Raw genomic sequence first — 10,979 nt, forward strand, 5'->3', positions numbered from 1 at the left:
TAAAGAACTTAGATTTTAGGAAAAGAATTTGACGTTCAACTACCGTGGGAACTGGGCACTGCATTGCTAATGCCATGGGTCCAAACTGGAGTCTTACTCTTAAAAAATGATAATGAAAAACCAGCATTTTCTGTAGACCTTGAAACTACGCTTTTCATCCGAAAAGGGACAGAGAGTTCAAAATCACGAGCATAGTTTATTAAAAAATAACCAAAAATCATGAATCTATGAGTAACAGCTAATTCCTGCAAGCTTCTGAACACAAAGGAGACTTAGAGCTACAACCCTTAATTGTCATGTAGAAAAACAGGTTGTGCATAATTTTATGAATAAAGGCAAACTAATGTTGAGTAGCTTTAAAGAAGATATTTTTTTTCCATGAAAATGTAATGTTAAATTGATGGTTCAACTTTCAGTAGAAGCCATCTTTAACATTTTTGTTCTAATTTTGGGGGAGCTAGTTTAATCAAATATTGTGGTCTGGTATAGTTTTGACCATTTCCCTCCCCCCCACCAAAAAAAAATTTTTAAACACATTAGTGGTATTTTATTCAACTGTGGAACACACATCCGCCACAGTGCTCTGACTGTTCCACTATACTCTGTATCAGACTCTAGGCAAGCAAAGGACGTAGATCTAAAAAGGAAGGTTTGTGAAAGGACTCACTATGCATAGTAGTCATCACTGAATAGGCAGAAAGCTTAGTAGACTGAGATGAGGGCCAGGAGGTTGAAGATTTTAAAAATCAAGAGGGCTTCCCTGGTGGCGCAGTGGTTGAGAGTCCGCCTGCCGATGCAGGGGACACGGGTTCGTGCCCCGGTCCGGGAAGATCCCACATGCCGCGGAGCGGCTGGGCCCGTGAGCCATGGCCGCTGAGCCTGCGCGTCCGGAGCCTGTGCTCCGCAACGGGAGAGGCCACAACAGTGAGGGGCCCGCGTACCGCAAAATAAAATAAAATAAAAAATCAAGATGATTTTCTTTTTTTCCCAACCTTATTGATAGGTAATTAACAAATAACACTGTATAAGTTTAAGTTGTAAAACATGATGATTTGATATATGTATATATTGTGAAATGATTACAACAATAAGGTCAGTTAGCATATTCATCATCTCACATAATTACCGTTTTGTGTGAATGTGGTGAAAACATTTAAGAGATGATGTGATTTTGAATGATATGATTTTGAATATGATTTTATGATTCTGAATCTTTCAGTTCCAAGGATTGTTTTTTATCTCCTTAACCACTTAGTTACTAGCCTCCACATCTCTTTTTTGTTCCCTCTTTCTCTCAGGGTTTTCTTTTTCAAATGTTACGGGATTCTCCTGGGAACATAACCTTTGTAATATGAGTCATATTTTAGAACCAGATCTGATCCAGTGACCATGGGATCAGAACCATTCTTTTATTCCTCATGGAACATAATGGCACCGATCATGTTTTAGAATAAAACAGGAAGGTAAACAAAACACCTTTCCAACTTTCAAGTAACATACAACATAATGGGCAAAGATCTGCAAAGCGGACTTAACTATTTTTCAGTCTACAAAGAGTTTCAATGGCATGACCGTCCTTCGCTGCACTGATGTCTCTCCTAATTTGCTGAGGAGCGGGGTTGATGGCAGGGGATGGAATCCAGGAAGCTGTATATAAGCCATTGCTATTATTTTCTTCTTTTGAGGAAGCCTGGCATTCTAGGGATAAGGAAGATGTCTGAGCCAAAACTCGAATCTTACTTGATTTACTTCCTTCTCCATAAACTTTTCAACTTTGTGAGTGTTACCCTGGCTCTACACACTTTGCTTCTCCTTTCCTTACTTCCACTAGATGGTAAACTTCTTGAAGACATAATGGTGTCTTTTTTTTTTCCTCTGAGTGTCCCTCAAGTTGCCATCATCATGCTTTGTACACAAATGCTTAGTGAATTCTTCTTGGATTATAAAGTTTGCATTAATGAAAAGGAAACCATAAACTACTACTATCAAAGCAATAAAATAAAACTTTCCAAAAGCTACTAGAGTTTAACAGGCTTCTTATCAAAAAGTAAAGTGTTTGTACTCAATTGCCTATAATGTCGTGTGCACAGTAAGCCCATTCAGTGTTGTGTTGAATTTTCCACTGGTCAGATAATGCATGGATAGGGGTGTTCAAATTAACGAGGAAGAGAGAGAGAAGCACTGTAAACATATTAATTAAAAATTACTCCTCAGAAAATCTATAAGATAAAATCTATTTTTATTTCAGCATACGTGGCAGATACTGTAGGTTGCCGAGAAAAAGCTATTCCCCTCCTGTTCCGCTGGCTATCCTCCCTCCCTCCATCATAATTTGAAAATGTCAGCTATTCAAGTTACCAGCTTCAAATGCCTGTAGATGAGACATAAAAGGATTCCACAGAGAGGCTCTTAGTCCTAAGGTTCACTCCCTGATGAAAAGAGCAAGACCCGTGAGGACATTTCTCTCAGCCAGTATCCCCTTCCTTTGTATTTCTGTGGGTCCTACAGTGGCAAGCATCTTGCAACCATGAGAAAACATGTGGAGGATGAAAGGCAGCACCCAGAGGCTGGGGAAAAGTGAGGACTGAAGGAGGCTGGCCTCCCAATGCTGGACTTGTGAAGTGGGACAGTGTAAAACCCCATTGTTTAAGAGACATTTATCCAAGTGTGCTGTCCTGCATGTGAGATGCTCCGCTAAAAAGTTTACATACATCACCTCATTTTATTCTTTTCTTTAATTTTTATTTTATAATGGAGTATAGCTGATTTACACTGTTGTGTTAGTTTCAAGTGTACAGCAAAGTGACTCAGTTATACACATACCTATACCTTTTCCCATATAGGTTATTACACAGTATTGAGTAGAGTGCCCTGTGCTATACAGTAGGCCCTTGTTAGTTATCTATTTTATATATAGTAGTATGTATATGTTAATCCCAAACTCCTAATTTAGCCCTCCCCCCTCCACCTTTCCCCTTTAGGAACCATAAGTTTATCTTCTAAGTCTGTGAATCTGTTTCTGTTTTGTAAATAAGTTCACTTGTATCATTTTTTTTAGATTCCACACATAAGCGATAGATGTGGCACATATATACAATGGAATATCACTCAGCCGTAAAAAAGAATGCAATAATGCCATTTGCAGCAACATGGATGGATCTAGAGATTATCATACTAAGTGAAATAAATCAGACAGAGAAAGACAAGCATCATTTTATTCTTAAAACAGCCCTGTGAGAAGATGTCTGCAGTCTGTTTCAATGAATAAGGAAATCGGGGCTCAGGAGGTTCAGTTCCACCCCAAGGCCATCCTATACAGCAAGCTTGGGGTTCAAAGCCACAACTACCTGAGACCGGACAGTCTATACTTTAATGATACTTTAAAACTAAATGATTGGCTCAATTCTCATTGTTGCTCAATTTCAAAAGGAAACCATGCACAAGCATCTAGTTCAATGCAATTCAGCTTTACTTTAAAAGAGATGGCAGGCTTCCCTGGTGGCGCAGTGGTTGAGAGTCCACCTGCCGATGCAGGGGACACGGGTTCGTGCCCCGGTCCGGGAAGATCCCACATGCCGCGGAGCGGCTGGGCCCATGAGCCATGGCCGCTAAGCCTGCGCGTCCGGAGCCTGTGCTCTGCAACGGGAGAGGCCACAACAGTGAGAGGCCCGCGTACCGCAAAAAAAAAAAAAAAAGAGATGGCAGAAGACAGCGATATTGGGCAAAGGTCTTTGGGGATGGCTGATAAATCAGGATTCATCATGATGAAGAGTTTTCTGATTTCACACCCTATAACTTGGGCAGGTAACATAATCCCCCAAGAGGCTCAAGTCTGGGACTATGCATTTGTAGTATTCAGTAAGGGCGTCTGCATAAGAGGCACTCAGTAAATATCCGTGTATGAATGAATAAGTGAATGACTGCTGACTATTGGGATAAGTGAGGAAGTACACGCATAAGGATCAGGTCAAATTCATTCTCTGAGTATCCACAGGAGGCTCAAGTAGCATGTAGTACGTCAACTGTTTATTGAAGGAAGGAAGGAAGGAGAGAGAGGGAAGGAGGGAAGAAAGAAGGAACCTAAGAGAAGTCACTGTCATAATTGAATGGCAGCCACACCTGAATACTGAAGCACTGGTCCAGGTCCCTCCCACCACTCTCATTGATTTTTAGGGTCCCAGTGATCACACAGACAATACTTCAATCCTACCATCTCTTCCAGGGGTTTTCCTGATCTTGGCTTCTAATCTCCTTGATCTCCAGTGGCTGGAGACATGGCCCTACAACTGGATCTCTTTGATGCCATTTGACTCCATGTGAGTTTGTACAGATGGCTGCTATCTGATCATTAACCTGCCTACTCAGTCTTACATGAATTTTCTGATTCTTGGATATCTATCATGACTTTAGTGCAATACACTCCTGCCCTTTTTACCTTTTTCCTTAGATTTCTTTCTCCTCAGAGTTGCTTCTGGACCTGTGTCCCAACATGTTCCTAGGTATTCTACCTCATTCCCATCTACTATGGTCTGAATGTGTGTCATCCCAAAATTCACATGATGGAATCCTAATGTCCAATGTGGTGATGTTAGAAGGCAGGGCCTTTAGGAGATGAGGGTGGAGTTCTCATGAATGGAAATAGTGCTTTTACAAAAGACATTCCACTATATAAACTACTATATATAAAATAGATAACCAACAAGGACCTACCGCACAGCACAGGGAACTATGCTCAATATAATAACCTATAATGGAAAAGTATCTAAAAGAGAACACGTATATATATACATATATGTGTATATATATACGTAACTGAATCACTCTGCTGTACACCTAAAACTAACAAAAAATTGTAAAACAACTATATTTCAATAAAAAATTTTTAAAAGAGAGAAAGAGAGATTCCACTGAGTTCCCTAGCCCTTTCCACCATGTAAGGATACAATGAGAAGTCTGCACCCTAGAAAAGGGCTTTTATCTAACCATGCTGGCACCCTGATCTTGGATTTCCAGCCTCCAGAACTGTGAGCAGAAAATTCCTGCCATTTGTAAGGCACCCAGTCTGTGGTATTTTGTTAGAGCAGGCTGAACTGCTTAAGACATTAATACGCATTCATTCTCATTCAAGGTGTTGCTTGAACCTTAGGTGTGTTTATTTACAACACACTAATGCAGTGGTTCTCAGGGTGTGGTCCCAGAAACAGCAGAACAAGCATCACCTGGAAACTGGTGAGAAATGCACATTCTTAAGCTCTACCCCAGACCACCCAGACCTACTGATTCACTGGAATGGGGCCCAGCAATCTGTGTTTTAACGAATCCTCCAGCAGATTCTCATGAGTTCAAAAGCTCGAGGAGCACTACACAAATGATACTAATGGATTTTATTTTGAAAGAAACACATTGTCGTTATCTTTTAGGTACAGAAACTATGAGAAACACTTTTATTAAATCACTGAAAAGGAGAGGTAATAGACTGAATTTCTGGGCTTAGTTAGGACTTGAAAGCAAAGACTGATATAACAATGAAAACGTTGGTAGTTTTTCTGGGAAGTAATACCAGGAAGTAGGATTTGGGAAGCACTGAGGTCACTGTCCTCAGCAACAAAAATTCAGCTTTGCTAGGGCCTCTCAGATGAGTACAGGAAAAACAAAAACAAAAACAAAAAAACCCACCATAAACAAAAAGGAAAGACAACTGATGGACTGGGAATAAATATTTGCAAATGATGCAACCAACAAGGGCTTAATTTCCAAGATATACAAACAGTTCATACAACTTAATAACAAAAAACAACCCAATCAAAAAATGGGCAGAAGACCTAAATAGACATTTCTCCAAAGAAGACATACAGATGGCCAACAGACACATGAAAAGATGCTCAACATCACTAAGTATAAGAGAAATGCAAATCAAAACTATAATGAGGTAACATTTCACATGGCTCAGAATGGCCGTAATTAAAAAGTCTACAAATAACAAATGCTGGAGAGGGTGTGGAGAAAAGGGAAGCTTCCTGCACTGTTGTAGGAATGTAAATTGGTGCAGTCACTATGGAGAGCATATGGAGTATGGAGGTTCCTCAAAAAATTAAAAATAGAGTTGCCAAATGATCCTGCAATCCCACTCCTGGACATATATCCAGACGAAACTATAATTCAAAAAGATACATGCACACCTATGTTCATAGCAGCACTACTCACAATAGCCAAGACATGGAAGAAACCTAAATGTCCATCTTCAGGTGGAATCTAAAATGTAACACAAATGCACTTATCTATGAAACAGAAACAGACTCACAGACATAGAGAACAGACTTGTCATTGCCAAGGGGGAGGTGGGGTAAGGGAGGGATGGATTGGGAGTTTGGGATTAGCAGATGCAAATAATTATGTATGTGTATAACTGAATCACTTTGCTGTACACCAGAAGTTAACAAAACATTGTAAATCAACTATACTTCAATAAAATAAATTTTTTAAAAAAGAAAAAAAACCCAGAACATTTCATCCAAAGTCTAGGAGTGTGGAACACTTACCCACTGATTCCTGTCCCCCAGTCTTTTAAGGCTTGCCCAAGGACTACCAATGCCCTTGCACTATGGCTGTGCCTGTGTGGAACTGAGGTTGGCAGCTTTGGTTGGAGAAAGTCCTGAGGCAGAAATGTGGAATGAAGCATGGGAGGCCCCTGAGGCAGGACCCTTCCTGTGCACAGACATGCCCATCACAGCTAGGACTCTAATTCCATGTGGGCTGAGAGGTTAGAACAAAGTGGGGCATCAAAGACATCTGCTATCACTCCTGTTATAAAATTACCCTGAAGTGTTTATAGGGTTGCAGAAGGGCAAGCCTTAGTAATAGGAGACAAAAGATTGGTAAGTTGCTTTTCTTGTTTGCTTGTTTTTAACTCACAGTAGTTCCATTTTTACTTTAGTTATATTTGACCTGACTGATGAGAGTTACACTTTATGAACAATTACTATTTTTTACATGAGCCATGCTTTATAACCAACCACAGTTATCTGATACATGTTTCACAAACCTCGACACCCAGACAAACTTAGACGGGAGTCAGGGTCTGAGAACATGGCTTAGATAATGATGGATAGTCACAAAACATGATAAATAAGTCTACTGATTAAAAGGGTTTTTCACTACATCAAAAATTATGAGTATTTACCACTACTATATATAAAATAGATAAACAACAAGGACCTACTGTACAGCATAGGGAACTGTATGCAATATCTCATAATAACCTATAATGGAAAAGAATCTGTAAAAGAATACACATATATATATATGTATAAGTAAATCACTTTGCTGTACACAAGAAACTAACACAATATTGTAAATCAATTATACATCGATTTAAAAAATTAGTGTATTTACAAATATATAGAGACAATGCACAGAGTCATAAGGGAAAAAAAACTGTGGATCAAATAATTTGCTTTATAGTTTTTTAAATTGTTTTCCTATTTATAAAGGAAGATTCATATTTCTGATTCTTATTTTCCTTTCTCAAAGAGAAAGCTTATGGCATATTGTTTTTGAAGGAGGCATTTCCCTTCTCTATGATTTAAAAAAAATAGGATTTAGTGACACAGTAATCATGCCCAATCATGTGGTCAGTGAATTCAGTTCTTCTGTCTCTTCACCTCCACACTCTGCACACTAAACACCAGAGTCTGCCGGTTGTCCTGCAGTGTTATTTTCCCCTTCCTCCACAGAGAAAGAACCCCCAGTTTTTAGCTAGGCAGTTGACTGATCAGCAAAAAGCCTGCTAATCCCAGCTTCCCTTGCAGCTAGTTGTGACCGTGTGATTAAATCTGGCCAGTGAGATACAAGGAGAAATGTCACATGGCAGCTTTTAGCAGCTTTCTTAAAATCCAGCCTGAACGTGCCCTTTGCTCCCTTTTTCTTCTTCCCTTCCTTCCTACTGACTGATACAGCTGTGATGCTTTACCAACCATTTGATCCCTTAGATGATCTGGGGCAGGGGTCAGCAAACTACAGCCCCAGAGACAATTTACGCCAGCTGCCTATTTTTATACAGTAACAAGCAAAGAATGGATTTTACATTTTTAGATGCTGAAAAAACTCAAAGAAAAATAGTATTTCACGACACATGAAAATTATTTGAAATTCAAATGTTAGCACCCATTAAAAAAAATGTACTGAAACACAACCACATTCATTAGTTTACTTACTGTTTACAGCTGCTTTCGCACTACAATGGCAGCACTGAGTGGTTACAAGAGACCTTATGATCCACAAAGCCTAAACATTTGGTATCTAGCCCTTTAGAGAAAAAGATTGTTGACACCTACCCTTGGCAACAGTATGCAGAGTAATAAGATAGAAAATAGAAGGAGCCTAGGTCCTTCAGGTCTTTGTGGAGTGAAACTGCTATGCATTCTGGACAAGGTATCACCAGACCTTCCTGTGATAGTGAAACAAACACCTATCTTTTTAAGCCACTGTTCCATAATGTAGTACACTGAATATTGGCCCCAATTCCTCACCTCTCCCTGTATCCCACCTGCTATGTGTCTTTACAGTTCTTCTCACAAAAGGTATAGTATTTTTCCCCAACCCTTACCTTTGGCCTTGGCCAGTGGAATATTAGCAGCTGAGGCTTGAAATGTATTTGTGCAGTTGAGCTTGTCCTATTTTGCTTGTCATTGTCATGAGAAGAAATTGGCTTATTAGCCTGCAGGTCCCTGAAGAATGAGAGACAGAAGGATTTGAAGTTCACCTTCAGATCTGCAGGTGAAGCAGAACTCCACCCAACCCCAGCTGATGCACAGACCTTCAGCCTTAGCTGGAACCACCCCAACACCTGTGAGCATGATAAATGCTTGACTGCTGCATGCCATTAAGTTTTGGAGTGGTTTGTTTTGCAGCAACACTTGACTGATACAGGTGGTCCTTTTTAGTCTCTATTATTTGCAGCCAAACCTAAACCTACACTGTGGTCTCTGTCAATCATCCCATAACTGAGAAGACAAAAAACTCTAAGCTTTCTGAAGAGGTATTATGCTATGGAATCCAGCAGACCTAGGTAATAATAATAATAATAATGAAGCCCACCTCTGTCCCATAACATTTGTGTAATCATAGACATGCTATCAACTGAGCCTTAGTTTCCTCATCTGAAATAAAACAATTATTCTATCTACATCATGGTGCTCGCTCAGAATTTAATTACAGACCCCTGGAATTCTCACTCCAGAATCTATCATCTTAATTTCTAACATTTAGTTTCTTCAACCTTTCCTTCCTTACAATCCTTGTATTCCTTGTAGCCTAATTAGTATTTACTTTCAGGAGAAAATCATCCTTCTATATCTGGTAAGCTAAATGCACCACCAAGTGTTGACTCTGAAAGCAAAGAGTCAATTCCCACCTTTTTAAGAGCAGACTTGGTGGCACCCAGGTGTACCCTCAAATCAGCGGTGTCCTGGTAACTCACCTCCACACCCACCCGCCATTTATAGCAGTTGTAGATTTCCGTGGTGTAAATATCACAAGGGCTGAGTTCAAGCTACCAAGCTAAGTGTTCCTGATCAGGGCTTGGGAAGAATGTGCATAATGAGCTGTCAGGAGGCAGCTGGCTTACCACTGCCTTCAAGCTCACCATGTAAAGAGGCTACTCACATCTAGAAAGAGTCAAAGAATGAGTGCAAGCAACTGAACTTCCCTTCAGATGCCAGAGGCAGGATGTAGCCTGATGGGTTACAAATTGACAGGCACAAATGCCTCGAAACCTGGACAATTAATATCACTGTAAGGCAGCGCAAAAGTGTTAAGACAGAAATGGTGGAGCCAGTGATGAGCCAAGGGGTAGTGTAGGTTACTGAAAAAAGGTATTCAAAGTCAGATTTTGCAAACGTGCTCACTCTACACATTCACACCCACACCCACACAAACACACACACAGAGACATTAAAAATATATACTGGAGGGCTTCCCTGGTGGCACAGTGGTTGAGAGTCCGCCTGCCGATGCAAGGGACATGGGTTCGTGCCCCGGTCCGGGAAGATCCCACATGCCGTGGAGCGGCTGGTCCCGTGAGCCATGGCCGCTGAGCCTGCACATCTGGAGCCTGTGCTCCGCAACGGGAGAGGCCACAACAGTGAGAGGCCCGTGTACCACAAAAATATATATATATATATATATATATATATATATATATACTGTAATGAATGAGGTGTTTTCAAGTTCTGCTTCTCTGTGACTCAAAAAAGGAGTAATTAGACTCTGTGTTGGACGACCGTATGCAAAACAATTATTCAGGAATCTTCAAAATTAATTCTGCTCATGTACCCTTTATTGTAATCCTGTGAAACAATATTATCTTCTCTGTAACAAAACAAACTCTTAAGTGACAAAATTCTATTGATGTCTTCATTCCCTGTTACCCTTAATTAACCCAATATAATAAGCCAAATGTCTGCTTTGAATTTCAAGCTGTTTTTTTTGTAGATTCTATATTTTTCATGAACAAAGGTGCCCTGCTTGAAAATGTTAATCTCCAAAGCAGTATTAGTTACTAAGCTACCAGCTCTATTTCCATGGTTTTAAAAAATACCTCAGACAGAGATTTGGAATGAAGATTTTCAAAATCTGGAACCAATCAAGAAATCAATCCCTAAAAATCTTGTTAGCTCGATTAAGTGTTTCCATCTAAAAAACAAGTTTTACTTTAGAACAAATCCAAATCCTCTCAATTAATTTTCCATTTTCCCTTTTTACTGTTCCAGCACTTCTTTTCATATACGCCTCTGTTTTTTCCAACATGGCAGATGTTTAAAAATTTTAATGAGGAGGGCAGCTTCAAGATGGCGGAAGAGTAAGACACGGAGATCACGTTCCTCCCCACAAATACATCAGAAATACATCTACAGGTGGAAAAACTCCTACAGAACACCTACTGAACACTGGCAGAAGACCTCAGACCTCCCAAAAGGCAA

Source organism: Orcinus orca, chromosome 12 (assembly GCF_937001465.1).
Source record: "Orcinus orca chromosome 12, mOrcOrc1.1, whole genome shotgun sequence".
NCBI classification, from domain to species: Eukaryota; Metazoa; Chordata; class Mammalia; order Artiodactyla; family Delphinidae; genus Orcinus; species Orcinus orca.